Raw genomic sequence first — 25,165 nt, forward strand, 5'->3', positions numbered from 1 at the left:
TTACATGGGCAAGATAATGAGTAAATTTCTTATCAAGCATTGTAGCCTCCTCCTTTGTTTCCCCTTCCCATCCCTTCCCATCCTCCCCCTGCCCCCCCCACTCAATCCTCCCCACTACCCTCCCCCCGCACCAAAGTTGTAAAGTTCATTTTTGACATAACGACTTGTGTTTTTGTAATCAATTTTTTAATAACTGTTTTTCATTTCTTGCTTCTGAAGAATGAAAAATATTGAATTCTTCACAAATTTTCATATCATCCTTTTGCAAGTGCCATGATAATCTCTATATTGTTGTAATTTGGGTAAACGTGCTGCTGAAGCATGTAGTATCCTGTAAATTTAAGTAGTTAATGATGCAATCTTTATACAGGCATATATCCTTGGTTGACTGTTTGTAACCAGGAAACCTTATTGTTCCTAAAAATGCTATTGATCTTAATTCTCTAAAATTCTGTGTATATTGGAAAAAACATATTGTTTGGTCGATTGCTCACATTTGCAATTTTTTGTCAATGACTATTTTAAGTCTTTTTCATTTTAAATTTGATCATACTTTGAAGCCTTTATAGCTAGGTCCAAAGGTGATAGCTTTTCAAGTACTTATTTATCAACTGAGTTAGCTTTGTGGAGCTAATGGATTCAAAGCAAGCCTTGCTCAAGAGCTACTTCTAAACTTCTGAGCTTAAAATTTCCTAAATGAGGTCGTACTGGCACAAATGCCTACCTGACCCTTTACTCTTTTTCATATAGCAACAGACCAACCAGAATATCTTACCCTGACAGCATAGATTGTCTTACTGGAACAAAACAAATCTTAGTTAAAAAGGATCATGGAGAGATGAACAATTAAGACAGAATCATTTAGACTAGAAGGCATTTTATCAAAATATAATTGTTTCTTATACCTAATATTTCAAAAGTAGCTAAAGCCAAGAAGATGAAAAAGTTTTCACATGCATGATTACCTAATGTCCTGTCCAGTCTACCATCCAACCAGGCAGGAATTTACACTACTGCCTTTCTTTCACCAAATATTTTCATAGTTACAAGAGAAGTCTATATGTTTCTCCTTGATATTAGGCCTTAAATTGGTGATGTTTATCACAGTGTTTCCTCTTGCCTCTAGGCTGTAAAGCTACAAATGGTAAAGCTTTAGGTCCAACTCTGCCAAACACTGAGGTAGAAATAATGGAACAATACTTTAAAACACAGTTGCTTTTGATGCCCTAACCACAACAGTACATTGTAAAACATGTGCCTTTTTCTTACATTATATATAGTTATATATTTTATCTTTATACGTGCTAATATTTTATTTCACACAGTGAAACTTACTAGAATTAATTGATAATTTGACGTATAAATAGATTGGAATATAAATAAGATTTAGAATGTACATTAGAATATAAAAAGCATCAATTCAATGTCCTCGGTATAAACTTTTGATACCTTCTAAGTGTTCTTGGTCTTCTGAATTCATGTTGTAAAAAAAAAATTATTGTTTTCCTCTAATCTATAAGGGACTTTACCCTGCTGCTCTGTTTATTGTTTTAATTCACTGATGCCAAAATATTTTTCTCCAATTTTGGAAGCTTTCCTACTGATTATACCCAATTTTTCTGATATGATATCTAAAAGGTATTACTCTTCTGCAGGACCCATGGGTCCTAGGATCCCAGGTCCCAGTTATCTGCTTCATCAGATAACAAGGGCAAGATATCTCACCTAGACTCATGAAACATGTCAACAGAAAGTAATTGAAAATCCATCTCAATTCCTTACGACACCAGAATTAGCAGTATGCAATTGTGAAATGCAATGCAACTTAAAAGGAAAGATGAGATCACAAAATCTAACAGAAAGTACAGCAATTCAAACTTTCAAAAAAATGACCAGACCATATGTGTGACCAAGATCACAAATGTCACAAAATTATTTTTAATACCCCTCTTCTAATGATTACTGAAAGATTTAGTCCAGCATAAGTAGGCCAAAAAAAAAGTTCCTGAACGATAGATCCATAATTGGTCTACCAAGGCTAGGAAAACTTGACTTCAGGTCAAATATAATTCACAAAAACATTAACTGAGAAGATCGTTAATGCTTCAAAATACTGGTACTTCAGTAAAACTTGGTTCTGTTGTATAAAAATGTTATCATTCACAAACAAATGACAACCTACATTTAATCTCCTGAAAACAGATTCCTTTTCAAATAATATTTTAAAAATCACATTCACCAAAATAACATTTGATAAGTAGACGATAGTGACATTACAAATTTTTCAAGTTTAGGGTGCAAGTTACAATAGAGTTGATTAATTTCTCCAGCACTAATGCCAAGCAGGTTCAACCATTCATTAAAGTGTAGAAATAGTACCACCCACCATTTGTGTTGTTCAGTAGGTGCCTTCCAGGAATGTGTCAAATAGAACAACCTCCCATAATACAAACCCAAAAACTAGCTAATAAAGTAAGTTTCATCACTTAATAAGGTACATTTTAAAAAGTCACAAATAGATGCTTTATCATATGTTGTTTTATGTTTTCCCTATCTGTCTAACATAGTAAGAAATATGACTTAAAGTCATGAATATGGGTACTCATCAGAGATGTGACAAGCAAAAAATCTGTCTTCTGTTTCTACCATATTCCTCTATAGTAGTAAATCATGGTTTTCTTCTTTTTCCAAAACTTATAGGTAGTAGAAAATATTATCCCATGTAAAATAAAATAATCACAAAACTTTTAACAAAGCCATTTATAAAATTTTGTAGTTAGGAATATATTCTAAGCCATATTTAAACTTTCTTGTTGAATAAAGATTAATCTTCCAAATGGATGAGAATAAAATCAATCTTCCAAATGGATGAGAATAAAATCATGTCTAGGTCCTTCACGTCTCCTGTCTTGCAAATTGTTATTGCAGATGAATAAATTATGGAAATATAAGCTGACATAAGTTCAAGTATATTCAGGATTGAAACTCCATGGAATGTATATAAACCTTTCAAAATATTAACAGACAGTTTAACAGAATGACTATCAGGAAGTTGAAACCAGAGAGGAATAATAGTAAAGACATAGAATGAATGACAAATTGAACAAGGGACAAGTACAGCTAGAATACTCAATGTACACATGTGATAAAGGACGTGGTAAATCTGAAATAAATCTTGGAGAAGGGGTTGGTTAAGAATGATAGAAGGAGTCACTCTGATACAGGAGAATTGGACAATTAGATGGACATATTTATTGTAATACACTTGCAAAACCTTTTGAAATTTAGTTAAAAAACACAACAAAAAACAAAAACACACAAAAATCACAACCAAACAGCAATCTCTGGAAAGGATGAATGTGACCTCTCAAAATTTTAAATAGTTAGTGAAAGGTAGTCTTGGGAAAAGCAAACAAAGCTGTTCAAAGAGGGCAGTTTTGGGTAGCAGAGAATTTTGAACAGATTTAAATATATTGTCTAAGGTTATGAATCACCTATATCTGCTGCAAATATTTTCTTCTGTGAGTTCTCTTTGTCTGCAATGGATAATCCAGTCCTCAGCCACACTTTATAGCTTGTGAAGATAGAATGGGAGAAACAATATCAAGGACCCATTACTCCACTGGAAACAGAAACGTCCTCTATGTTTTCTTTCATCTCTCTTCAATACTCTTTCGTTAAACTTTTAAGTCAAGTGATTTTTTTTGTTTTTTCTTTTTCTTTTTTTTTTTTAATTTAGTTCAATTTTATTTGTGGACATACTGTACAGAGGGGTTACAATTACATGGGTAGGATAATGCGTACATTTCTTACCAAGCATTGCAGCCTCCTCCTTTGTTTACCCTTCACATCCCTTCCCAGCCTCCCCCCTCCCCCCCAATCCCAATCCTTCTCCTTCCTCCCCTTTCCCACCGCCCCGCACCGACATTGTAAAGCTCTTTTGGACATGACAACTTGTACTTCTCATTATTGCAACAGGTCCATCTGTATCCTTAAACAACTGGTTTTTCCCCATGTCCTCCACAAGTTATAATGACATCAAATATAGAGAAAGCAGGGGTTATACTGTGGCGGAGGGATACACAAAGCAACAAAGAGATAATCTTATAAATACCTTAGAAACATATGCATGAAAGAAAAAAACATTAAAATATATATCTAAGGGTTCATTTTCCGGACATCATATTATCTGACCTTTTCCGCTTGACTCATACATATACTAGATATTGCAAATAAGGGAAACCATGGGAATTATGTTTCTCTGGGCCTGGCTTACTTCACTTAATATAATTTTTTCCAAGTTTTTCCATTTCCTAACAAATCTGGCAATGTCATTATTTCTGATGGAGGCATAGAATTCCATTGTGTATATATACCACATTTTCTTGATCCATTCATCTACTGAGGGGCATCTGGGTTGGTTCTATATCTTAGCTATGGTAAATAATGCTGCAATAAACATAGTTGTGCTGGTAGCTTTAGTGTGGTCTTGTTTGTAAACATTTGGGTAAATGCCCAAAAGTGGGATTGGTGGGTCATAGAGGAGTTCTATGTGAAGTCTTTTGAGGAACCTCCATACTGCTTTCCAAAGTGGTTGAACAAATTTACATTCCCACCAACAATGAAGTAAGGTTCCTTTCTGTCCACATCCCCTCCAGCATCTGTTGTTGTTAGAGTTCTTGATATCTCAATGTTGTTTTGATTTGCATTACTTTTATGCCTAGGAATGTTGAACCTTTCTTCATGTGTCTATTGGCCATCCTTCTTTCTTCTTCAGAGAAGTTTCTCTTTAAGCCTTTCGCCTACTTATTTATTGGACAGTTGTTTCTTTGAGGATTTGTTCTTGGGGGATATAATTTTTTGAGTTCCAAGTATATTTTAGATATGAGACCCTTGTCCGTTGTATGGCTATTAAAGATCTTCTCCCAATCCGTGGGCTTTCTATTGATCTTGCTAGCTATATCATTTGCCCTGCAGAAGCTCTGCAACTTTATGCAATCCCATTTGTCCAACCTTTCTTTGATTTGTTGTGTTTCCGGGTCTCTATTCAGAAAATTTCGGCCTGAGCCAAGGAGACCTATGGTTTCTCCTATTCCATCCTGTAATATTTTCACAGTGTCTGCTTTGAGTTCAAGGTCTTTGATCCATTTGGAGTTGATTCTGCTGCAGGGTGATATGTAAGGATCTACCTTTAGTTTTCTACAAGTAGCTAACCAATTTTGCCAGCACCATTTACTGAAGAGGCTGTCTTTCTTCCATTCTATTGTCTTAGCTCCCTTATGGAAGATTAGATGGCTATAGGTCTGTAGGTTTATTTCTGGGTTTTCAATTGTATTCCATTGGTCCTGAGGTCTGTTCTTATGCCAATACCAAGCTGTTTTGATTACTATGGCTTTATAGTAGAGTTTGAAATTTGGTATAGATATTCCTCCAGCAGTGTTCTTTCCGTTGAGGATCGTTTTTGCTATTCAGGGTGTTTTATTGTTCCATATGAATTTTTGGAATGCATCTTCTATTTCCTTGAAGAATGAGGATGGAATTTTGATAGGTATTGCGTTGAATTTGTAGATAGCCTTGGGAAGTATTGCCATTTTCATGATGTTAATCTTTCCAATCCAGGAGCATGGGAGGTTTTGCCAATTTTTAAGTTCTATGTTGATTTCCTTTTTCAAGATTTTAAAGTTTTCATCATAGAGGTCCTTCACTTCTTTAGTTAAGTTAATTCCTAGGTATTTTATTTTTTGTGGGGCTATTACAAATGGAGTTGCTTTCCTAATTTCAGCCACACTTTTCTCATTGTTGGCATAGAGAAAAGCCATTGATTTTTGGGGGTTAATTTTATAACCTGCTACTTTGCCAAAGTTTTGGATCAGCTTGAGTAATTTGGGAGTGGAGTCTATGGGATTCTTTAAATACAAGATCATGTCATCTGCAAAGAGGGAGAGTTTTATTTCTTTTTCCCTATTTGGATCCCCTTTATGTCTGCATCTTGTCTTATTGCTGTAGCTAGGCATTCTAATATTAGATTGAAGAGAAGTGGAGAGAGTGGGCATCCTTGTCTTGTTCCTGAGTTAAGAGGAAATGGCTTTAGTTTTTCACCATTGAGTATAATGCTGGGTGTAGGTTTGTCATATACAGCCTTTATTGTATTGAGGAATGTAAGTCAAGTGATTTTGAATTATATCTTTTATTCTTTGTTCTGGCAAAATAATTAACCAAACTAATTTACTAAATATTATTTGCCATTTTTTATACCATGCTGTTTACTTGTCTAAAAGAGCCCATTAAACTTCACCTTTGTATTTGGTTGCCACGAAAACCCAACGTCTATGTTAATGAGGACAAACTCTAATGTAAAACTTTGTCTCCAAACAACAGGTCCAAGAAGCTGTGATCACAAATATTTAGCTATACTTTTTTCTTTTACATTGAAAGTCTACTTGTGTCTAAAGTGCCACAAAAACAACTACTCCATCTACTTTTTGTTTCAATCACTTCTAACCTCAAATGTATATTTTGCTAAGAAGATGCTTAGACGAAACCAAAGTATACTCCACTTTTATGTTCTCTCTTAGGTCTCTCCTTAGATACCATATCAGGATCAGTGAAGTTATTCTTTGCAAAATTATTTCAATAGATTATTTTTCTCTTAGTCTTGCATTTGCTCAGCAAGATGTATGGAAAATAATAGAGTTAAATGATCCATACCCTGGGTGACAGTGTCTGTTACAAAGGACAATGCTTCTATGTCCTAAATCTATGTCCTCCTCTTAGCTCTTGCCTAATTTCCAATTAAGCACAGCTTCTTGGCCTCAAGTCCAGTGAAGCTGAAAGTCTAAAAGATCTCCTCCTCACCCTGCCCCGCTATATCTTCATGGTTTCTCTTTTAAAACTCTTTGAAGTTGCCACATTTGAACATAGAATTTATAGTGTCCATGCAACTATTATTTTCCAGTGGCTTTATGTGTATATATGAACATATAAGCTGATGCTGAGCAAAATGAACTCCAAGATATGAATACAGAGATTTTGTTTGCAGTTGTTTTTAATGTACTATATGATTTCTATTTTCTTTGGGGTTTTCCCCCTATGGTTTGTCCCCGCCTCTATTTGATTTTGGTAGCCTGTGTATTGTGTATACATTTACCTTAATTAGGGAAGGGAACAGGAACAACAAAATGGCGACACAAAGGACAAAGAGCAAGACAATGCAATAGCATTACTCACAAGACAATATGTTGGAAATGTACATTACAACTTGTGAGGAGTATTGAGGTGAAAGAAAACTGTGAGAAAAATGAAAGGGGGTAACAAGTTTGAAAAGTTATGTATTCACTACCTTACAATTACTGTAACCCCATTGTACGTCAATTTGACAATAAAATTAAATTAAAAAATAAGCTGCATAAAATATAATTTCACTGTATTGTATAGTAAATATTATTCTTTATTTTATGTAGCAACTTTTTAAAAATCAATACTATTTGGCATCTAATTTGAATCGATTACTCCTTTTTTATCAGAGAGTCATCAACTTGAATGTTATCCAACTAGACAATATTTTCACAATAAACTTGCCAATATTTTGAAAAAAGAATAAATTTAGTACTTTCTCATACTAAAACCGAAAACAGTTTAATTCTATGGAAACCCATAAGTTTTAAAAGTAAATAAGTTGTTAAGAGGACAGAATATATGTGTTCCTCAAAACTCCTATGACTAATAAATACTCATTTTCAAATTCTGAACATTCCATATCTGAGAGATTCAAAACAGTACCTGTTTGCATGTTATGTAATTTTGCAATAGATGCAGTTTCCAATGGAGTGTTACAAATTGAGAAGTCAACAGAAAAATAGCCACATTCTGGTAGAGGAAAAAATTATGAAGCATCTGTAATTAATTCTTCAAGAGTAAGCAAATTTTATCAGAGTAAGCTATTATTTCTATGACCATCAATCCCAGGATTTATGCCATAGAGTCATCATAGTCCAATAGTTTCCAACTTATAAAGTGCACCTTAAAATTCCCTTAATTCACATCATGAATAGCTTATCTCTATTGTGAAAAATACTACACCTCTGATAATGTGTTGCTCTCCTTGTTCTGGAAAGAATACTACAATAAACTGGGTTGCATCATTTTTCCCCTAGTGAGATTCTTGAGATGAGAACACTTGCAAATGTTATTTATATTTATACTTTTTTAAACTATCACAGATATTCAGGATGCTAAGGTCAGAAGATTATGGTTGAAATCTCCAATAAACTCAAAAAAAGTCAGACACAAGTGGCACTGAGATTGAAGTGGTAGCGCACGATCCTTGAGTATAAACAGGCTCAGAGACAGTTTCCAGGCCCAGATCTCAAGCCCTAGGACAAACCAATAAAACAAAAACAAATCCCAAATGTAGCATTTTTCTCATTGTATACAGAGGCACGTAATTAAGGAACTTGCTTCCTGTGTTACATATAGGTAGAAGAAAGAAGATGTCACACAATTATTCTCTTCATACAATGTCAAACAAAACCCTCAAAAATTGCAATTTTTTCTATATTTATAAATTAATATTGATTTGTTGGCAACTCTGTCTAGATTATTTACATTATCAGCTTATACATGAACTGTTGGAATTATCTATTAACTAAGATCTAATTATAACTCTTTTGAAAGCATATTCTAGGCAAATAGAATGCCAGAAACATTTGTAAATTTGTCAATTAAACCCTCTACTTAAAAAGAATTTTGAAGTATCCTATAAAATATTAAATTACAAACAAAACTAAAATATTTATGTTAACTCTAAATTCCAATTTAGAAATATCTACAAAGTCCTGCATTTGATGAACTTTGCTATTTCTCTAGATTTAAGATTTTGTAATCCTTCCTCATTTCTTTAGAATCCAACAGAATGATGCTTACTTACTTTTTCAAATTTTGGGTGGGAATCATGAGCCATTTTGAATCTGGGAATATTCTGTAATGAAGAGAGCATTTAAAATACAACTGAAGATTATACACTAGTTACATTTCAATAGGAAAGTTGACTTTTCAAAACATAATGACAAAATTAGCCCAAACTTGCAACTGTGTATTCGTTTCTTGTTGTTTCGTATGTTTGATTAGCCAAAATTATACTACCTGTTCCAGGGAAGGTATCGCTATTTAATTCTACTCTCTAATCTCTTGCCTTAGTCTGAGTGCTAGAATTCCAGGCTTGTATCACATTGCCTTGCCATGGTTTGTTGGTTTATTTAATCTAGACATAGACTAGCAAATCTGAACTTCTCCAATGATATTATCCAGTAGACTGACTGCTCAGAGTGTTTATGTACTATTTTCAAAGATCTTCTAAATTTGACATAGGATATAATCATTTTCAGATGCACCTGCTGGTATCTCTGATTCATTTGATCCTTTTAATAATAATTACTTGACTCTCTTACTATCTCTCGTCCCTACCTATGTAATAGTCTCAAACTTTTTTGAAGAAAGTTCACTTGAGGACTTTCTAATATTAAAATTTATCTCTTAATTCTTACTCAGGACATATTTTCTATTGCTTTTTTAAAACTTTTCTAAATATTGTAAGAGTTGTTTCATTTGTGTATTTGTGTGTGCACATATAAGTGCCTCTGTGTGTATGTGTGTGTTTGTATGTATGTATGCAAAAGCCTCAAGCTCTTATTCATCGATCTTGTTCATGACTGGTATTCTATCAGCTGAGACATTCTTCCAATCCAGGTTTTGGCTGGTAGTGTGGCAAAGACTGTTCGGCTCAGGCTGCATGCAAACTGAACTTCCCAGACTCCTTTACATTTTTAGGTTTTATTTCTCCAGAAGTATCAACTTTTAAACTACAAACATTTTTGTGAGTGAAAAGCCTAAGCTGTAGTCCAGATTTTAACTCAAAATTTCATAGAAAGATAGATGAACATACACATTGCATATGCTGAGGGTACACTGTTAGAAATGTGATCTTAAGCCAGGTGGTGGAGAGATCTGAGGATTGGGGTTCAAAGCCAGCCCAGGTAGGAAAGTCCAAGAGACTCTTTTCTCCAATTAACTACAAGAAAACTGGAAGTGGCACTGTGGCTCAAGTGGTAGAACAGTAGCCTTGAGCTGAATAGCAGAGAGACAGCGCCCAGGCCCAGAGTTCAAGTGCCAAGACAAACAACAACAACAAAATGCAAGTAAAGAAAAATAAATGCGATCTTAGCCACTAGTTCATTACTATTATAATCCCTGCTCTCTCAAGATGGACTTTTTTTCCAGTTAAGTCCATGCCCTTATAGTTGACTTGAATTGGAACCAGAATTATTCTTCCATTCTACTTTTTAAAAATTTGTGTGATTAGCAAGCGTGATTTAGAAAGGGAAAGGCCTCATACTTCATGTTCTACTTAGGAACACTCCCATAAATCTACATACTGGACTTGGCTTTATTGTTTCGATGTTGTCTTATTTGTAGTCTTCTATAGTGTATTGAACCCTTATACTTAAACACAGAACTTCTCTTTCTCCTATTATTGCAAATGTTTCTCTTACTGTTAACTCATGTGCACTAGGGAAATAATGCACAGCACATATACTCAAAAAAAGAATGATCTGAGGACATTCTTCCCACTTAAAATTTGGCTTAATTTGCAGAGCAATTATGAAGTTTGAACTAAATGTACTCATGGATAATGTATTTATAAGCAATATAAATTTTATATTTTCTCTAAGTTGTCTCTGAAACACCTGTTACCTCATGCCCAAAAGTGTCCTAGTGTTAGTTCAATGAAGCCCGAAAACATTCCTTAGACCTCAAGAAGCAGCAATGATTGTTACTGGACTTTGTGGAAACTGAGCCTAGGAGAGGAATTGAACATAGAGGAATGATACAGTTCAAATTAACTTCTGCATTCCTTTTTACTGTACAAGAAAAGAATCCCAAGGCTTGAAGGAAACTCTGTCCCTTGCTTTTTCCAGTGTGTTTTTTATTCATATAAAATTGTCTATAAACTTCTAGTTGAGAGTATTACAAAAGATAATAATGTGCCATGTGAAGGCCAGCATAGAATAAAAGGAATTAACATTGTTGTTTTTTTAGTTAGTTTGTATTTGTTTTTGCCAATTGTGTGGCCTTAACTCTGGGCCTAGGCACTCTCCCTCAGCTCTTCAGCTCAAGGATAGTGCTCTACTACTTGAACCACAGCGCCATTTCTGATTTTTTCTGTTTATGTGGTACTGAGAAATCAGGGCTTCATGCATGCAAGGCAAGTACTCTACCGCTGAACCACATTCCCAGCCCCTAATAACATTGTTTTAAAATTGTTCTGCTGCAAAGAATCAAAGACATGGAGGTTTAAAAGTGTCTTATGGATGGATATTTCACCCCTGAGATGATTCTCTTTTTGCAGGAGTCAGTTATCAATTCCTTTAGTCTTCTCCTAAGTTCTCCATAGCAATAAGAATTCCAAAATAGCAGGATCCTGTGAGTATGATCCACACAAGCAGCCTCTTCTCAGACCAGTTTCCCTTTAAGGAGAGTCCCAAAGAAATATCGGGGGTTGTTTTTGTTTGCTTGTTTGTTTAGTTTGTCCTAGTTCTGGGGCTTGAACCCAGAGGCTGGACTCTGTCCCTGAACAGTTGTCTTTCTTGCCCACCTATCCTCCAAGATAGTACTCTACTGCTTGAGCCAAAACTCCACTTCAGGCTTTTTTAGTGTTTATTTACAGATAAGAGTTTGACAGACTTTTCTGTCTGGGTTGGCTTTGAACTAAGACAGTAAGAAAGCCTAGTGAGACCAACAGTATGGACTTCCCTTTTGAAAAAAGAAATATTAGATGAAGTTTATTATAAAGCTAATATTTGACAATTTTTAAAAGAAGAGAATATGCCCAGCAAAGAAGCCATAACTTAAATAACTCAGCAAAAGTAGGTGTACTGAATCATTTTGGAATTATTTTTTATGCTTGGAAAGATTACTATTGACCTTGTCATTCCATTTGGGGAAACTGAAAGTCATATTTGCACTTTTTTTGTTGGTCATGGAGCTTTCACTCTGATCCTGGGCGCTGTCCCTCACCTCTTCATCTCAAGTTGAGCACTCTATCACTTTAGCTACAGCACCACTTCTGGGTTTCCTGTGATTAATTGAAGATAAGGGTCTCATGGACTTTCCTTACAAGGCTTGCTTTGAACCACAATCCTCTGGTCTCATCCTTCTGAGTAGCTAGGATTACAGGCTTGAGCTACCAGCACCTGGCTCATATTTGCATTTATGTGTACTTAATGACACTATGTAGACAAAGAATGGAAATTTGATGACATTGCAGCTTTTCAGAAAAATTGGGGTAGGAATAAATATGTCCTCATTTTTCCATGTGGAAAAATGACTCATGAGCTATGGGACTCTTACATTAGCATCCTATGCCATCTGTGTAGGTGTTATTTAGTGTTAGGCAATATTCATAGAGTAATATATAAAGACTGAGATATTTAGAAAGCAAAGGAGATCAGGTATGAAAGAACAGCATAGAAGTAGATACATTTATCACACAGATATTAAGAAGTAGCCTAAGAGATTTAGAATGTTAAAGGCAATGAGGTATAAGCCTAGTTGATAACTAGTTCTTCAATAACCAAAAATATTTCCCTAGAACAGTTTCTGGTATACGTTAGTTACTATCATTTATTCATTCCATCTGGAGTTATTCCTTCTCTTCTATCACAACTGTTAATTAGCCTATGCCATTTTGGTGCCATGACTGACCAAAAAGATTTCCAAATCTCACTTAGATTAGCCTTCTCTGTGATTAGCAGTGACCACTCAAAAGCCTGGAATCTTTGAATTTCCAGAATTCATCTTCACTTCACATCTAAGTACATTCTTGGCATTAACTGCAGTGATCTAATGAACAAACCATTTTTGTTCAACACAGTATCCTAATATAGGCAAAATGCATGAATTAGGGACTGTTTTCAGGTATCCATATGGAAGGAGCAATTATATATTCCAAGTATGTGTTCTTTATTTTGCATTTACTAACTGTTTTGTTTTGCTTTTGATAGTCCAGGGAGCTTAAACTCAGGGCTAGGGAATTATTCCTGAGATTTTTTATTTTTTTTTGCTCAAAGCCGCCACTCTACCACTTGGGGACAGCACCAATTTCAGTGTTTTTCTGTGATGAATTGAACCCAGGGGCTCATGCATGCTAGGCAATCACCACACCATGAAGTCACATTCCCAGCCCTAAATGACTTTCTTAAATGACATTACATTTTCATTCTATAACTATGTATCATAATTTTGGCCAGGTGGTAGAAAATGACATACAAAACAGTACTAAGTCCAGTAAGGCTGGATGGACAATGAATAACCGTCATGGTCTAGCCAGGGCACAGAGGGGCTTACCTCGTGGAGCTGGTTCAAAAGGCTGAGCAAGACAGCTCTTAACCCACAGACTACCTCCAGAATGAGAGGGCCACCTTGGGTTCCAGCCACATGGGGACGCTGGGCCACTTCCTCCAGCACGCATTAAACCATTTCCTGTGTGTGAGAGAGAGAAAGTCAGAAGTACACTTAAGCTGGGTGCCCATGGCTCAGACCTCTAATCCTAACTACACAGGAGGCTGAGATATGAGAATCATGGTTCACAGCCAGCCCGGGCAGGAACGTCTGTGAGACTCTTATCTCCAAAGAAGCACCAAAAAACTGGAAGCGGCACTGTGGCTTAAGTAGTAGAGTGCGAGCCTTGATCTGAGGAGCTTGGGGACAGCGCCCAGGACCATAGTTCAAGACCCAGACTGATAAGAATTGGACTTCTTGACAATAATAACACTCATTGTACTAGGGAGCATGGCAGAGAAGTCAGGCCAAGCTTCTTGTGAACTGGAGATCATGAGTATGTCACCTGGCTTCTCCTTGCCTCTGAATCACCAGCTGCAAAACTGAACACAGGGAAGGATCCCCTTCCTTATGGGGATAAGGTAAGGATGAAAGAGAGCTATGTTTTGTTTCACAATCCCTCAACTGTTCCACGATTAATAACAGGCCCCACCTGAGCCTTTTCCAGGTATCTTCCTTTCATTTGCTCACAGAATTGCCAAGAACCATATTTGATGGCCGCTTCCTCTGTGCCCTATGCCAGAGATCCCTCTGTATAAATCCCTTGTTGCCTCACAATTGTCCCAAGAGGAGACTGCGGTCCAATGTTTGAGGCCTAACACAGGGCTTAGCCTGTGGTCAAGAATTGGCTGCTGTGCAGTAAGAGTTTGAGATAATCCATCTAAACCGATGCCTGAACGTGGTGCTACATGTCTACTATCCCAACTACAGAGGACCAGGCCTGGTGGAGCATGCCGGTCACAGATAGGAGGATCATGATCCAGCCCAGCCTGACCATATATTTAGTCTTTATCTTGGAAAAGCCCAGAAAGGCTTGGCTCACATGGTGGAAGACCTGACTGGCAAGCATAAGGCCTTGAGTTCAAACCCTAATATACCAAAAAGAATCCGAGGCCCGGTGCCAGATGCTCATGCCTATAATCCTAGCTACTCAGGAGTCTGAGATCTGAAGACCACAGATCAAGATTTAAAATAGGTTTGGCGTCACCCATCAGACATCATGGTGAGAAGACCCGGAGTCTGACCTATGCTGGTGCACTCCATACTCGCAGGGTGCACATCCTTACTAAGTTCTGGCTACACAATCTGTCCCCCTGGGAAACCACCCCCTGTGGGACACACCCCCAGGTCCTCCCAAGCTCCCACTGCCACCAACCAGGCCCAAGGGAGTAGACAGTTCCAGGGCACACAAATCCCTTGGTCTTGTAATTTAATGGTGATAAATCCCCTTCAAGCACCCTACCCTTCAAGGCCCCTAGACCTCAGCCATGAAGCCCCCAAAGATAGGAAAAGTTACCAAAGGGTCCGACTATCTTGGTTGCAACCCACTTCTACACACACACAAATCCCGACTGGTGACAGAAGACTCATCCATGCAGCACCTGAAATTTGCCAAATGATCACTCACCTGAGCACTGTCAGGATGTACAAGTAGAAAGATGATCTCTCCCTCTTTCCCTCTCTCTCTCTTTCCCCCTCTCTCTGTCTCTGTCTCTCTCTCTAATGCACACACACACACACACACACACACACACACACACACAAACACACATACACACACACACACACACACACACACACATGACTCAGAGAAGTGCCTCTGTTCGTTCCTCATCTGGCACAATGTACAAGCTGGAGCATGGAGGTTCCCTTGAGAGAACCAGGGGCTCCCACCCAAGGGGAGCACCACTCAAATGAAACAGCACCACCAAGCCTCTCCCTTTCTCCAGGGCCAGATCCTCCCCCTTGGGAACAACCAGCCTTGACTCCACATTCACCAAAACCCTAGGCCAGGATGCTGGGTGAAGGAGTCCTGAGACAGGTGTCTCCTCAGAGCCTGGGAAAGGAAACTAGCAGAGGGTCATGACCTCAGAGGGGTGTCTGACCAGGGGTGGGGGGAAATGGATGGAGTCCTAGTGCTACATACATCGACATACTCCTTACTTCTAACCTACATGCTCCTGGGCTAATTGGTGGATTCTTGGGGAGGACGAGGAAATCAAATGGAACAAGAGCACCAGCACATGCTGGCAGAGCTGTTGATGATCCTGTGAGAACTGTTGACAGCTGAGGGGTAGGGGAACAGGCCGGGTGTGTGTGTGAGCGGGGTTGGGGTATTCCTCCCAGATATTCACCTTCTGCTTTGACCCCCAGCGCCCTTCACCTCCCTCCTGGGCTTTTCTGGGACCCTCTTCAGGTGAAAGGATGACCAAGCACAGAAGACAAGGGCTCACACAGCAATGGGGGGGGGGGTCTATCTTATGCATCCAACAACCTTCATGCCCAGAAAAAAAAAGACCAGAGAAGGCAGGTGTGGAAGTGCTGCTCCCCACCTTTGACTAAAGCCATCAAGTTCCCACTAGGGAGAAAAAGGGTGCATGGCTCTGTGGCTTCCACTGCTCTAGGCCAGGGACGATGTGGCACCCTGTCTTCACCTATCATTACATCTGCACTTTTCCTGGGACATTGGCCGCTAGGGATGGGGGTGGGATCCCCGGGTTGACACCCACCCCCTACCCTTTTGGCGCATTAGTGGCAGAGCCCTGGCTGGACTGTTGGCTGTTGGGTGTGATGGAGGTGCAAGTCTGGGACCTGGGGGGGGGGTCTCCAGGTACGAGTGTCGCAGGGTGCAGGCCCACTGGGCGGCCACTCACTTGTGCTGCTGGGAGGATTTGTTGGCTGATGCTCCTGGTGGAGTGAGCAGCAATGGAGGGGGCATTGCAGACACTTAGGTCCAGAGCAGAGGACCAGGGGCCGGGACCAGGTCATGGTTGCAAGCTTACAAGAAGCTTGCCGCCACCTGAGGTTTGAAATGTGGTGCCTTGGAGGAAGCAAAGGAGGGGGCTGGGAAGCAGGAGGGCACATCAATTTCCTACTCCAAAGTAGCTTCAAGTCTCTTGCTCACAACTCAGCCACCACTACCTTCTTCAACTGCTGGTAGTGGTGACGACCAACCGAGGGAATCCCGGGGGTACAGGGCAGCATGGAATGTGGGCATGGCCACAATTCTTGTATTCGATTGGTCAGAAAGAAACATGAAAGAATGGGATTGTGGCCAGAATCCTGTGATGCAGGCAGCATGTGCAGAGTCAAGATGACAGCAACTCCCCAACCACTTTCTCTGGGAACTATGTCCAATTCAGTTGGGCACAAGAGGATGACCTGCTTTAGTCAATGGTTGCATAGATTCTTGTGTATGTCTGTTTGTTGTCAGTCCCAAACCTTGAACTCAGGATCTGGGCACAGCCCATGAGCTGCTTTTGCTCAAGGCTAACCCTCTACCACAAGAGTTACACGGCTCTATTCTGGCTTAGTTGGCACTGAAGTTGGACAGGGGTCTCAAGAACTTTTGTACTTAGGATGACTTTGATCCTCCCATCACAGCCTTGTAAGTAACAAGGAGGATTGCTGAGAGCTACTGCTGCCTGCCTCATCATTGGTCTTGCTGATGTTCTTGGACAGACTTGTGAGTTCCCTATCCTCGGGTTTAAGTGGTGGGAGCTGGAGCCCACAGTTCGAATCCTGGTCCTGCCACCTCCAAATGGCAGGAGATCCTAAGAAATCCATTCCTATCCATATGATTACCAATGGAATGTGATTAATGTCATGAATTAATGAGCAGTTGTTGAGTTATTCTATGAAAAATTTATACACAATTATATTATAGGACACTGATCGATTTTAATTAACACTTTATTAAGCATTTAAACAATCACATTCATAAAATGGAGGCAAAATGAAATACCGAAGAATTGGACCGCATATACTATAAAGGTGCCTTTTTTTCTGCCAAGACTGGGATTGGAACTCATGGTCTGGGTAAGTCTGTTGCACTGTGTGGGAAGGGGAAGATTTCCTCCTTGAAGACAAGAGATTCAAGTCTGTTCCTTAGGCCTGAAATTGATCCCCACCACTAGAAAACATCCTACAATTTACATATATGATTTATATTTATATACATATGTTGACTCCATATTGCATTCAGTGGAGTTTTTCATTTTATTTTTTGTTTTAATCATGTATTGACCGTTTATTTTATTGACTATTATGACACATAGAACATTGATTACATTGAATACATAGTATATAGGTCTGCATATGTATTCCACTTCATACCTGACACCCAGAAGATTCACAGTAAAGGAAAACATGTGTTAACATCAGCTTCTTACTCCACGATTCATTGTTTGGGAGTGCTGGCATCTGAACTCATGGCCTACAAGGCCAAATTCATGAATGGGTGAGTTTCAACACGCCATCCTGGGGCAAATTGAGCTGACAGGCAGTTCCTAGGACCTAAGATCGAGCCCCAGGGGTTGACAAAATAAGAACAGATTGACACACAGATGGAAGCATACTAATAAATATATATCTTTATAGCATGCCAGAGATGTCTGTCCATTATTCACTTATATAGACTACATTTGTACCAATTCTTGGGTATTTATTATGCCTCCATGTAATTATTGTTATTGTTTTCATCCTTAAACTATTAATGAAATCAATCAGTGTCTTGAAATTATTGTGTTCCTGTAAGTAATAGTATTTTTTAATGCTTCATAAAATCAATCAGCCTCCTAAAATTATGCTAATTTTATAGAAGCATCATTTACAATCAACTTATTCAGCCATGACATTGATAACATTCCATTGTTATTCCTATGGATGGGAACAAGTCTCTTAGTATCTCCTGCCATTAGTTGTGTCAGGACAGGGATTCGAAATCAGGGCCTACCTTGCCACGTGGGCCTATGGCTTCCCCGGTATTCTGCCAGCCTTCAGCAATGCAAGGTGAAGTACCCTTTGCAACAGTGTCAGTCAGACCCAGGAGGGTCACCGTGCAAAGGAAGAAAACATAAAAAGCTATCTCACAAAATTTTTCTGTGCATTTTTTCCCTGCAAAGCCTGGGAAGGATCTCAGGAGCAGCTGTGGATCCATTGGCTCCATCCCAGCCTTGAGTGATCAAAGCTGAGGCAGAGTTGCCACAACATGAGTTCAAGTGCCGTGCTGAGCATAAAATAAAATAAAATAAAAAATAAATGAGCTCCCTGGCTTGCAATTCGCGCTGTTTATTCTGCCGGGTTTTGGATTTGAACTCAGGGTCTGGGTACATCTGCAGCACTGTGGATGAAGGGGAATCTTACCATACTTGAAGATAAGAAAGTCAGGTCTGTTCATTAGGCCCGAATTCAAGCCCCAGTTCTGGAAAGCATACTATTTATATACATTGTAAAGATAGGATGTATACTTACCTATAGATGTTCAGTCCATACATGTTTGGTGTGGTTGTTCCTTGTATTTTTTTATTCATTTATTTACCATTGATTTTATTTACTACAATGACACCCACTCCGTTTATTACATTGATGATATACTATTACATAGCATCTAGATTTGTAGACATGTTCTCCATCATGCCTAACAGCCAGGACTCTGAGAGAAAAGGAAAATAATTTTCACACTCAGTTTCTTACTTCATGATCCACTTGTTGGTAGTCCTGGGATCTGTCTCAGGGCCTAGCAGGACCAATTGGTGAATAGGTCAAGGTGAACAAACCAGCCTGTGAGCAACTAAGGAGCTAGGCCATTCCCAGGATCTGACATTGATCCTCAGGGTGCCCCCACTATAGCCATAAATTCATTATTTAAACATAGGATCTATATTAACATATATGTTTGGACAGCATCTTGCATTCGGTGTACTTCGTATTGTGCATTTTCCTGAGTATGGTGACAGATACAACTGTGATGACATGGATAAAAACCTGTTCCTATGGTTATAGGGTTGCCTATGCATTCTCTATCTTTGTTGAGACCCAGGACTTTCACAGGAGAGGAAAACATGTGCAACGATTGCCTTTTGACATAAGGATGAATCTTTTGTCAGTGCTGGGATTTTAACTCAAGTTTGGGTAGCTCTGTTGCACAGTGGGGGAAGGGGAAGCTCACCATCCTTAAAGACTAGAATGTCAGTCCCAGTCCAGGGCCTAATTTGAAGCCCCAGCACTGGACAAAATAATAAGCCCATCTTTTCTAAACATAGGATCTCTCTTTACCTACAGGTGTCGTATGCATCTTGCATTCAGTGTAGTTTATTTATTTATTTTGTTTTTTATTTATTCATGGATATATTGTGTATATTATTGAGTACGGTGACAGATATAGCTGTGCTGACCTGGACAATCTATTTCTATGGCTATAGAGTTGCCTATATAACATTCTCCATCCTCTCTGAGTCATAGGACTTTCACAGGAGAGGAAAACAGGTAGATCGATTGGATTCTCACATCAGAATGAAACTTTCGGCTGTGCTAAGGTTTTAACTCAAGGCCTAGCAGACCCAATTGGTGAAAGGGTCATGGTGAGCACAACAGCCTGTAGCCACTAAGGACCGAGGCCATTCACTAGACCTGAGATCGAGCCCTGGTGGGGAACAATATAGTCATAAATTCATAATTAAACCAAGTATCTATATTTCCATACATGGGTGGGCAGCATCCAATTTTAGACTCAACTGTTGCATGAACTACTCTTTCAATTGGTATTCATATGCGTAGGAACAAGTCCCTTGCGATCTCCTGCCATTGGTAGGTGTCAGGACGGGTTTGAACCAGAAGCCTATGTTAACAGGTTGGACTATGGTTTCCCTGATAGCCCGCCAGCTTTCAGCAATGGCAGGTCAGCTCCAGTTTGCAACCAGGTAATTAAGACCCAGGATAGTCACCTTGCAAAGAAAAAAATCGTAAAACCCTCCAGCCCTCTGCAGCTCACCACTTTTTGTGCTTTCTAACTTTTTTTTTCTTCTTGCAGGCCCTCTGGTCCTAGGATCCCTGGATCGAATATGGGTCCAGATGCTGCACCCCAGCCTAGTGAGATCAAAGCTAAGGCAGAGTTGTCACTACGTGAGTGCAAGCCCCATGGTTGGCCAAAAAAATAAGAACAAATAAAAATTAATTAATTAATTAATTAATTAAATTAAAAAAAATAAAGCTCACTTGTTTGGAATTTCTGCCAGTTTTCTTTCCTAGCCTGGGATTTGATCTCAGGGTCTTGGTAAATCTGTAGCAATGTGTGGGAAGGTGCAGCATTGTCACTACTTAAATTCAAACCCTGTGCCAAGCCAAAAAATAAAAAAATAAGTCACTGACCAGGGCAGGGGGAGTAGTTGTGGAGATGGGAGAGAAGGTATGGTAGGGAGAATACAGAGGAGGAGGCAACAATGCTCAATAGGAAATATACTCATTACCTTGCTCATGTAACTGTAACCCCTCTGTACAACCTATTTACAATAAAAATGTACAAAAAAAGAAACAATATAGTTCCCAGAGAAGCACTTTAGGGGTAAAGGAAGGATGTTTGAATAGCTGTACAAAATTCTCCACTGTATTTTTGTTTAATGTTCAGTATGAAACTGAATAAACATACCTGCTTCCATTAAAAAAAAATTAAGTCTCAGTCTTGGAACTGGGGCCAGTATTTCTGCCATTGCTGGGATTTGATCTCACTGTCCAAGTAACTCTTTTGCACCATGGGTGAAGGCGAATCTCACTGTCCTTGAGGAAAAGAAATTCAGGCTAGAGTTCCCAGGGCCCGAATGAAGGCCCTGCAATGGAAAAACTATTTCTATACATGTGTAATATATGATATATACTTACATATGTATGTTTATTATATATTATGATTACTATTGATTTTGTATTTTATTTTTATTTAAGTCATTAATTTATTGTTTTATTATACACATATTTATTACATTTTGAACATACATTATAAAATTATACACAATAATTTAGGACATGAACTCATTTTTCATTAATATTTTATTAAGTGATGAAACATGATACATAATTAAATTGAGGCATTTGTCACAGTCTTCACGTTTAGAGTCTCACTCAAGTATGAGCTGTGTTTTACCTTTGGACACCTTACTGTAGTGATCTCTTTAGATGATTTATAGTCAGAAACATTTTCTTGAGGATAGGCAAGTTGAGGGATAAAATTATAAGGGTGGGGCAAGAAATGTGGCTTAGTGGTAAAGAGCTCACTCAGCTTGCATGAATGCCAGGGTTTGAATCCTCAGTGCCACATACTCAGAAAGAGCCAGAAGCTGTGGAGTGGCTCAAGTGGTAGAGCGCTAGCCTTGAGAAAAAGAAGCCCCAAGACTGTCAAAAACAATAGGCCAGATGCCAGTAGCTCACACTTGGAACCCTAGCTCCTCTGAGGCTGAGATCTGCAGACCACTGTTCAAAGTCAGCCTAGACAAGGAAAACCTGTTAGACTGTTATCTCCAATGAACCAACAAAAGCCCACATGGCGCTGTGGATCAAGTGGTACAGTGTTTGCCTTGCTCAGGAAAAGTGTCTAGACATGATTCAATTCACACAACTGGAAAAAAGTAAAGGTTAATCAAAGTACTTTTCCTATTTGCTAATTAGGAGAACATTCTCTGGAAAATGAACGCTGATGTAGACCAGAATTGAAGTCAGAGCTCAAGGTTCAAGTGTAGCAGATCCATATGCCCAGCCTCTCAGACTCTAGCATTATAACTTGTGTCCTACGGGGTTCTGAAAGGTCCAATATTGAAAGACTTAATATGCTCCCCAAGCACTTTGTGATGAGCAGTTGACTTGTATTGTCGATATCATTACACTTCTGAAACAAGCAGAACAGCAGTGGCTCACACCCGTCACCTAGTTCAGGAGGCTGAGATCTGAGGATCACAGGGTGAAGCCAGCCAGAGCACGAATGTCTAGGACACTCTGACTTCCACTTCTGAAATGTCAGATGTTTAAGAGATTCCTGTGTTTCTCTTGGTGATTAGAAGTTACTTGCACTCTAAATGTTCTTAGAATTCTTGAGCTATAGAAGCAGAAAAGAAACATTTTTGACCCATCCTGGGTTCAAATGAAGTTTTCAGGATCCAAGCCCTAGCCGTGTTAGCAGGAAGAACTCCAGTGTATCACTATTTCAAAGACAGAAAACAGTTTCAAAAGACATGCTAGATGAAGAGACCTAGGACTGCAGGATTAGGAGGCAGAATGTACATAATCAACAGGGAAGTCAGCTGCAAAAGCACTTCATGCATTCCAGGCACAGCTAGCAATGGGGGGTTCCGTGAAACATTTGTTAGAGTTACATCAGGGTCAGGCTTTTCTCAGCCTCTTCAAACAATGACTGATTAACTTTCTCCCTCAGGTGAAGGGAGCCTCAGCCTATCTTTAGGTTAACAATAGAGAGCCAGTTTAGTGGGGGAGAGTGGAGGAACAGAGAAGAATAACTCTGCTCTCTGTCTTAAGGAGTGGGGTTTTGACTCTCCATCTGTCAGATTTAAAAGACTCTTCTTCTACCTCTGCCAGTCCATTCTCCTTCCTTCATTCTGCACATCATTAATGCAAATTCCCAGTCCAAGGAGAAGCAGGGCCCTTTCTCTTCTGTCTCCAAGCACCTGAGTTAGAACTTGGCTCTGCCCTCTTGGCTCTGGGGCCTGCGGCTGCCTGAGAAGTGGGACAGAGACAGTCTTCCTGCTCTGTGGTTGTGTGAAGGCAATGTGATGGCCTGGCACCCTGCAGAAGGCCTCACACTGGGCTGTATTCCCTTCTTTCCTCCTGACATCCAAGATCTATCTATCCACCTACCTACCTACCTACTTTCCTACCTACCTAAGTAGCTAGCGATCTCTTACCAGTTTTTGGGATGAATTCAAGGCCTGGGCACTGTCTCTAGCTCTCTGCTACTTGAGACAAACCACCAATTCTGGCTTATTTTCTGTGTGCTACTGAGGAATCAAACCCAGGGCTTCTTGCATGCTAAGCAAGCACTCTCTCACTAATCCACATTCCCAGCCCCTTCATCTTTTTCTTCATGGTAGTTTTTACATAAGTATGCTCCAATTTTATGTCCCCAAGTTAAATTTTCTGAATATTGGTTATTTCTATGAACCCTAACCATTTCTTCCCCTGCATGATTTGTGACTTTCCCTGCCTTGGCCTCATAATAAAATGTAAATAAAGGCTGCTGAAAGCTTAAGTGTGCATCATATAAAGACACAGGCCTGGAACCCTGGAAGAGAAAAGCCATGTACTTGAAATGAAGAGAATGATGCAGTATGTGCAATGAGTATATCTAAAAATAAATCAGTATATAGCGCAGAAGCATTGAATATGGTCTGTTTGCACTCAGGGTGGGAATATACACACATATGTAGGTAGGGCACTGATACATTACTTGGTATTCTCTTTTTTAATTTATTTTTTGGCCATCCCAGGGCTTAAACTCAAAGCCCGATGCGTTCCTCAGCTGTTTTGCTCAAGGGTGAGGCTCTACCACCCCCACAGCTCTACTTCAAGCCATCTGGTCATTAATTGGACATAAGCACCTTCCAAACTTTCTTGCCTGGTCTGGCCTCTTTTTCCTGCTGGGCTTTCTGTCTCAAAGCTGGAGCTACCCTCTGGGCCAGTGCTCCACTTCTGGTTTTCTGTTGGTTTTTGGAGATAAGAGTCTCAAAGACTTTCCTGCTTGGGCTGGCTTTGAACAGCAATCTCCTGAGGAGGCTTCAAGCGGCTTTCCTCAAGGATTCTCCAAGGAGGTGCTCCACACAAATCTTTAGTCTACATCTTGAGACCATGAGCTCAGAGCAGAAGCCCAGAGCTTTACCATTTTGTGCCACAGCTTCATTTCTGATCTGTGTGTATGTGTGTGTGTGTGTGTGTGTGTGTGTGTGTGCATGCACGGTTCTGCTCTGAGCTCATGGTCAGCACATAGGCCCTGCATTCAACCTCAAAACCTAGCCACCCAGGACCCAACTAAGAGAACTGAAACATTTCAAAACCTGATGAGCTTTACCATAATCATATGACAGGAAGCATTGTGATACCAGACATATGCTTGGATTTCCCAAGCTTCCAGAAACCTGGGAGGGGCATCATAGGTCCATCATTGCTGCAGGTCCTGGGGTTGAACTGTGAGCCTAGGCATACTCCCTGAGCTCCTTTTACTCAAGGGTATTGCATTAACCTTGAGTTCCAGCCTTAATTCTGGGGTTTTCTATGATCTCTCAGAAATAACAATGTCAGGGACTTTCCTATGCTGGCTGGATTCAAACTAAGATTATCTATATCTCAGCCTCCTCAGGAGCTGGGATTACAGTCGGCAACCACTGGCACCTGCCTTTCTCTTCTTCATTTTTTTAATCTGGACAATATGACTTCTTAACAGTGTCATTCCAATTGTTTGAATTTATAAGTAAACTACCCCAATGTTCTTTACAGCTGCTTTCTCTGAGGATTTTCTCTCCTCATCTTCTCCTCTAGTCACAGGTTTGAAGTCAAAAGTGAGAAATGAGTGCCACAGGATTTGGGAGCAAATGTCCACAGGACATGCCAGATTTGTCACTGCATTGAGCTGTAGTGAATGTACTCTGTCAGGATGAGAGGACCAAAAGCTGGAGTGATCCTCATACTCTCTGCATTGCTCTTTTTGTCTATAAAATGACTTAATAATTATGAGTGCATTGTGTCTCCAACCTTAAGTATCTAGAACACACTAGAAGCA

At 39.4% G+C, this 25,165-nt stretch overlaps 1 pseudogene; it reads right to left on the reverse strand.

Moving 5' to 3' along the window:
• Window positions 1-223: 223 nt before the first annotated feature.
• LOC122124742 lies at window positions 224-323 on the reverse strand (annotated as a pseudogene).
• Window positions 324-25,165: the final 24,842 nt, after the last annotated feature.

This window comes from Dipodomys spectabilis, unplaced genomic scaffold (assembly GCF_019054845.1).
Source record: "Dipodomys spectabilis isolate Male_0828 unplaced genomic scaffold, ASM1905484v1 ptg000242l, whole genome shotgun sequence".
Classification (NCBI taxonomy): domain Eukaryota; kingdom Metazoa; phylum Chordata; class Mammalia; order Rodentia; family Heteromyidae; genus Dipodomys; species Dipodomys spectabilis.